The sequence below is a fragment of the Petaurus breviceps genome, unplaced genomic scaffold, assembly GCF_028583685.1.
Source record: "Petaurus breviceps papuanus isolate PSGF00001 unplaced genomic scaffold, PetGlider_PUasm1.0 90845, whole genome shotgun sequence".
NCBI classification, from domain to species: domain Eukaryota; kingdom Metazoa; phylum Chordata; class Mammalia; order Diprotodontia; family Petauridae; genus Petaurus; species Petaurus breviceps.
The window spans coordinates 11,599,364-11,606,096 of record NW_027187359.1 but is presented as its reverse complement, the minus strand read 5'-3'; the positions used below and the strand labels follow the sequence as shown (position 1 = coordinate 11,606,096).

The 6,733-nt window shown below is 37.2% G+C and overlaps 1 pseudogene; it reads right to left on the bottom strand.

The window, feature by feature from the left end:
- Window positions 1-5,228: 5,228 nt before the first annotated feature.
- Window positions 5,229-6,090, bottom strand: LOC138148988 (suppressor of cytokine signaling 5-like; annotated as a pseudogene).
- Between the last annotated feature and the right edge of the window lie 643 nt (window positions 6,091-6,733).

Below are 6,733 nucleotides of genomic sequence, written 5' to 3'. Positions count from 1 at the left end.
GCCTACCCAAGAACAACTGATGTTTTTCCAGTTATTTATATCTGACTTTATTTGTGTGAAGTTTTGTAAAAATGCTTATATAATTCCTGGGTTTGTTTTGGTTGGCAGACTCCCAGATATTTTATAATGTCTACAGTGACCTTTTTTGTTTTATTTTGGAAGGAGGAAGGCAGGGCAGTCAGGGTTAAGAGACTTGCCCAAGGTCACATGGCTAATTTTGCAATGTGTCTGAGGCCAAATTTGAACTCAGGTCCTCCTTATTCCAGGGCTGGTGCTCTATTCACTAGGCTACCTAGTCACCCTTACAGTAACTTTAAATGGAATTTCTCTTTCTATCTCTTGCTACTGAGCTTTGTTAGCAATATATAGAAATGTCAATGATTTATGTGGGTTTATTTTGTATCCTGCAATTTTGCTAAAGCTGTTTATTGTTTCAAGCAGTTTTTAACTTGATTCTCTAAGTATATCATCATATCATCTGCAAAGAATGATAGCTTGGTCTTTTCTTTGCCTATTCTAACTCCTTCAATTACTTTTTCTTCTCATCACTACTGCTAACATTTCTAGTACCATATTGAATAACAGTGGTAATAATGGACATCCTTATTTAATCCCTGAACTTATCAGAAATGCTTCTAACTTATCTCCATTACATATAATGCTTGCTGGTGGTTTTAGGTAGATGCTAATTATCATTTTAAGGAAGACTCCATTTATTCCTATGATCTCTGGTGTTTTTTAATAGGAATGGATATTGTATTTGGTCAAAAACTTTTTCTGCATCTATTAAGATAATCATATGGTTTCTGTTATCTTTGTTGTTTATATGATCAGTTATGCTGATAGTTTTCCTAATATTGAATCAGTCATGCATTCCTGGTATAAAACCTGTCTGATTATTATATATATATGTATATATATATATATATAATATAAATCCTATGTCTATTATTCTTATGTTAATTTTCTCTAATTTTTTAATATTAAAAATTTTTGCATCTATATTCATTAAGGAAATTTGTCTATTATTTTCTTTCTCTGTTTTGACTTTAGGATAATTTTTTAAACAAAAAGTTGCACATTAATAGCTATACATAAAAACTTAAACATAGGTAACAATAGCATACATGCATGCTTGTATAAACTCAAATATTTACATTTTTTAAAATTTTCATTTAAGATATGAAATTCTTTAACACTTAAAACCATTGAGAACTACTACAAAACAACACAACTAGAATATCAGTTGGCTATAAGAATATAAAAACATATGTTAAATGATTTCTTGGAGTTTCAAGTTACCCCTTTATAATAATGATCTTACTTGCATATAGTCCTTTCAATTATTATTATTATGGACTTACAAAAGATGTTTAACTCATTTTTCAGGTACATGACAAGCTCAAGAAAATGGACCCAACAATAAGGCGATATAATTATGCTGTAACAACTTAATATTACATAATGCTTTTAAAGTAGGTTTGGATGAAATTCTCAAACACTTTGGTATATATCATTTAGGGACCACTATTACATGTAGTAGGTGTTACAAAAGTCCCTTCATGAGTCTTTGGTAAAAGTTCTATGTTTTGGGCATTTAGTATCAATTAAAATGGTCCCCAAACCAATAAATGATGCTGCCTTATTATTATTAATTCATAGCAAAACTTCATTTTACCACCATTTCTGAAGCAATGTGGAAATATTGATATTCATTTTCCAAAAAAAAGACGTAACATTGATAGTTTCAGCCTTTTACCTGTAATCCACAAAAGAATTAATAATAATAGGTTTAGCCAAAATTTTCTGTTAATCATTTATCTTGTAAAAACTCAACTGCACAGTCCTATAGAAAGTTTCTACAGAAACTATAGACATCATTCAACCTCATATGTGATCATGGTTGGTTGAAAAAGATGTGTGACATTAAAGTCAGAGAATTACTTTCCTCTCATAATCCAATATTAGCTGCACATTATTTCTGTACTAGCTATAGTAGTTAGCAGGTAAATCTCATTAAAAACCCCAAGCAATTCAATTTGCTACAAGATTAATTTTTGCAAATATATAAAATAGATATACAAAGAGAACACCAAACATACTTTATTAGCACAGAGAAGCAGTCATAATGCACAGCAAGCAAAAACATACATCCACAATAAAAGGGTTAGTTTTGTATACAAATATAACCTTTCTTCTATTTGTAGCCTTGGCAATTTCCAGAGGGGCATAAAATAACATTTTGTGACAGTAGGCAAAGAAACCAAGGGACTCTCACCATTGGTTCAGAGCACATTAACAAAAACCACAAATGTGGAGAGTCAACCTTTTAGTGCTAAATGTCTAGGACAGAACCGTTCATTTGGTTCAATGCTAAGAAATGAACACTAGAATTAGATATTACTTCCAGAATGCCTCACTCAAGTAGTATTATATACTCTTCTAAGTGACAAAAAGGTGCTAGTGTAGTTATTTACAAGATATGATGGTTGTATAGGTGTACCTTGTACTTCTGTAATTTAGCTTTCAGATTTTACATTAAAAATTAGCTTATTGGAATGCTTCAAATTATAATCAGTGACTCATATTTACCACTGTAATGGGAATGTAAATTTTTAAGATCTTCCCTGCCCCTAGGCTAAAGTGCACCTGGAGCCTAGGGTGGGAGGCTTGTTTTTTCAGTAGATACTTCTTGATTGGCCAGTGAGTCAATAAGGTTGTTACATTCTCTGAGCCAGGAGAAGACTATATAAGCCCTGATGTGTAGCTTTGTTTTGGGGCTCACTTTGAGAAGTGTTCTGTGATTTGATCTGGATTCTGGGAAGCCGTTGTCCAGAGCCCCCCAGCTTTGAAAAACCCAGATGTTGAAACCCAGATGTTGATTTGGTATGGATGTAATGGTTGGACAGTTTGGAAAGCTGTCTACTTGATCTGTTTCTGTCTTGTTAATTCTGCCTGTATACTTTGAAGTTCAGGGTGCTGACCTTTTTCCCCTGAACGAGTAAACGATATATGTTTGACTGATTAAAGTAAGCTTGTTAACCCATTTTGAGTTGCTTTCCTTTAACAAAGCAGATCTAAGAACCTGTGGTGGCATCAACCCTGGGGATGCTGGGGTGCTTGCTGCTACAACCACAAAAGACATAAATATTGTCATTTCAAACATTTAAATGCAGCTCACCTTCAGTAACCTCTCTAGTTATTAACTAACTAGTAAAACCCTGAGGATTGTCCCCTCTAGTTTGATTCTTTTTTTTTTTTCTTTCATCCATCGCTTGGATAATTTATTTTTTCCTTTTTGGAGGTGGGGAAATGCAGGACAATTGGGGTTAAGTGACTTGCCCAAGGTCACGTGGCTAATAAGTATTAAGTGTCTGAGGCCATTTTGACTCAGGGCCTCCTGACTCCAGGGGTGGTGCTCTCTTCACTGCACCACCTAGCTGCTGCACTTGGATCATTCTTAAAGAACCCTGATAACTGAATGGGTATTGTCTCACTCAAAGTGAGAACTCGGAAAAGACTTTAGCTTAAAAAGGCCAAGGTCTTCCACTATATCCTGGGGCATCTCCAGTCATCCTGATCTATATCTTTCTACTGGACCCAGATGGCTCTGGAGGAGAAAGTGAAGCTGATGACTTTGCACAGCCCTGCCTCACTAAAATCCAGTTCACTTGCAAGTCATGGCATCATCTTCCTGATGTCATGGTCCTATTCGAGAATGAAGGACAAACCACGCAACCTGGATTGCTTCCATACACTTTCCTTCTCATTTTTCATGGTTCAAAAGCTGATTATAGACATGAGAAATGATCCAGTCTCCATGAACCAAAGTTTAGATTGTCCATCAGTATTTAAAAATTCACATGCTGCACTAAGTGGTCAGCAGCTATTCCAAATAAAACACCAGCCAACAATGTTCTCTCTCCTACTTACAGTCTTCAAGTAAAATTTGAATCTAAAGTTTTGAGATCTATTCTTTAGCAAAAGTGGGATTGGGATTCTTTGTAAAAGAGAAAGGGATATTGCAAACAATAACAACACTGTAAAGTAGACTGCACAGGGCCCTTGTGGCCTGAGCTTTTCGTTTTCTAAAAGGCAGCAGGCACGATAAGCCATCTGACTTCTTGGAATTTGGCACCTTGATTTAGAGGAACTACAAATGTTACAACTTTTATAAGATTATAGAAAAAAATACTCGTTTCAAATATTAGTTTCACTGTTGAAATGCTCACCCAACATTAATCATTTGTTCTCCAGTAGGAAATAGAATATCATAGCAAATGCACCCAAATTTCTTCATCCTATTACTGCAATTATTAAAAACTGAACATTTAGAAAAATCAGCAAATGTGTGTTTGTGTATGGGTAGGCCTTATTCAATATGGGCAGCTTTGACCTCTTCGAATTATTTCAATAGGCACTACAGTTATTTGTATAAGTAACAGCAGAAAGCATCTGACAGATACTAAGACTAAAATTAAGTACCATATTACAAAAAGCCTACTACTGGTACATGTCCTTGCTATTGGTATAAATAAAAGTCTTTTGGGGGCACTGAATGGCATTTACTTTGCCTTTGTTCTTGCTCTAACCAGCACACTCAAACTTTTTTGTTTATAGGTGATACTCCTTTGAAAAGTTTTATAACATTGATGGTAAAGGGAAACCATCAGTATCATCTTATGTAGTGCACCTATAGATAGATTACTGTATGGCAGGTCTAATTGTAGGCTGATAGGAAAATTCCTATTTAGTGATACAGTAAATGGTGGTTCAAAAAATATGCAAGAACTTCAATCTTTATAATGTTCTAGAAGCCCGGTTACAGGGGAGGAGTGAAACACACATGGATCATGGGCATCAAAGCTAAAATTCTGATTTTGCTGCTCTATGCACATGCAGGGAATGGTGAATAATGACTGAAGGTCCCAGAGAAGAGGCAGTCCTCTTGTGCAGAATCCCTGAGCGTAAAGATGCCTTGGAGCTTCCCTTGGAGGAGGGCCTCTGTTTGGTAAGGGTCCATCCCTCTCCTGTAGCAGGGATTCCCATGATCTGAGCTGGATCACTCATGTGGCAATGACTGTAGTCTATCTGTGTGTGAACTTTCCATGCTCCCTGGTGGTCAGGGTGGCAGCATCCTCTGCCGGGTCACAGCTCCCCTGAGGAGTGGCAGCATTTTCTCCAGTCATGTCAGTCATTCCCGAGGCTGACATGATTAACCTGTGCAATTATTTGTGCATTGGGAAGAGATCCACACCTTCTTCAACACTAAACCGTCTTCTCTCCAGAAGCCGTTCTTCTTCATTTTCAGTAGAAATGAAGATGGAACAAATATCAAAGAAGATTGAATGTGAGTTCGCAGGAACCCTGTGCTGCTTAATCAAATGCCTCTTCTGGGCTAGATCTGATCCAGCAACAAAAGGACATTTTTCAAGTATTAATTCAGAAAGGTATATTTTTCATTTGAAAAGAGGAATTTCGCTTATTTGTTATAAGCTCTCATGGAAAAGTATAACAACAGCATCCTGCAACGTCAGCCTCAGAGATCGACTTCCCATTGGCCTGCTAGAGACATTTTCCATGTGCCCACACCACATGGGCTCTCTCTTCTCTGCAGACCCCTCTAGGGACTACCAAACCTTTCCTCAGTATCTAATGAACTTTGTGTCTGTAGAAGCAGCATGTTTCTTCTTACCACTCTAAGGAGCAGGTCATAGGTTGGAGTCTCTTTGTGGGATTCTTGTTCCAATGGTGGTGCAGCACGAGATCATTCCCTTCTCAATGCATGACACAAGAATTTCCTTCTCAATGCATGTTTCTGCAATCTGAGGGATTCCAGTGACACAATTTTGGTTTCTTCATGAAGAATTCTTTGAAGGGCTTAATTCAAGTTGTAAAACAACATTTTCTCTTAAGGGACTGCTTTGTTGCTGAGAAGCCAAATCCTCTAGGCTCACATTCCTTTCTTTGACAGATAAAACATCTATAGGAGTTCACATGTATATTTTCATCTTTGTTTCCTCTTTCATGGTTAAAAAGATCCTGATACCTGTATTTGAAGTTGTCCCACATCTTCCCCACTTTATCCATTGATTATGGATCTAAAACCACTGGCATCTACATGCATTTCCCAGCAAATAGGCTTCATTATGGGAATACTATGGGGAGAAGTATGCTTTGAAATTTTCATCAATGTTTCCTGAACAGCCATACTAAAGTTTTTCAGAACAGGAAAGATATGAGAAGGGACCTCTCCCAATTCCTTTGTAAAAGTGAAAGAGGGACCCTGAATGTAGAATAATGTATATATCATATTTTTTTATCGTTTATTTAGCTGAATTTTGTTTCTTCCTCTTTTATATGGCTCTCTGTGATTCACAAAATTAATATATGACACTATATCAAAACTGCTACATAAAGCTCTCCCAGGAAGACAAGAGACAATAAGGAAAATGCTGGCTCCATAAGCAATCCCTGAGGGACTTCAGGGGCTGAGGGTGGACTTTTTTAGGGGCACAGCAGGACAGGTCCAGACCATGCTGCAAGGGTGCAGGTGAATCTGGTGGTTGGCCAGACCCATCACGTCTTTAGTGATTGCCAGGGTTCCTTCCTGCTTCTTCCTGATGGAGCCCAGGGGTCCCAGATCCATTGGATGCCCCCTTCCCTAGTTACCTCTCCCTTTCCTAAGACCCCCCACTCTTTCCACAGCCTTTTCTCCTCTCCCCCAAACCCC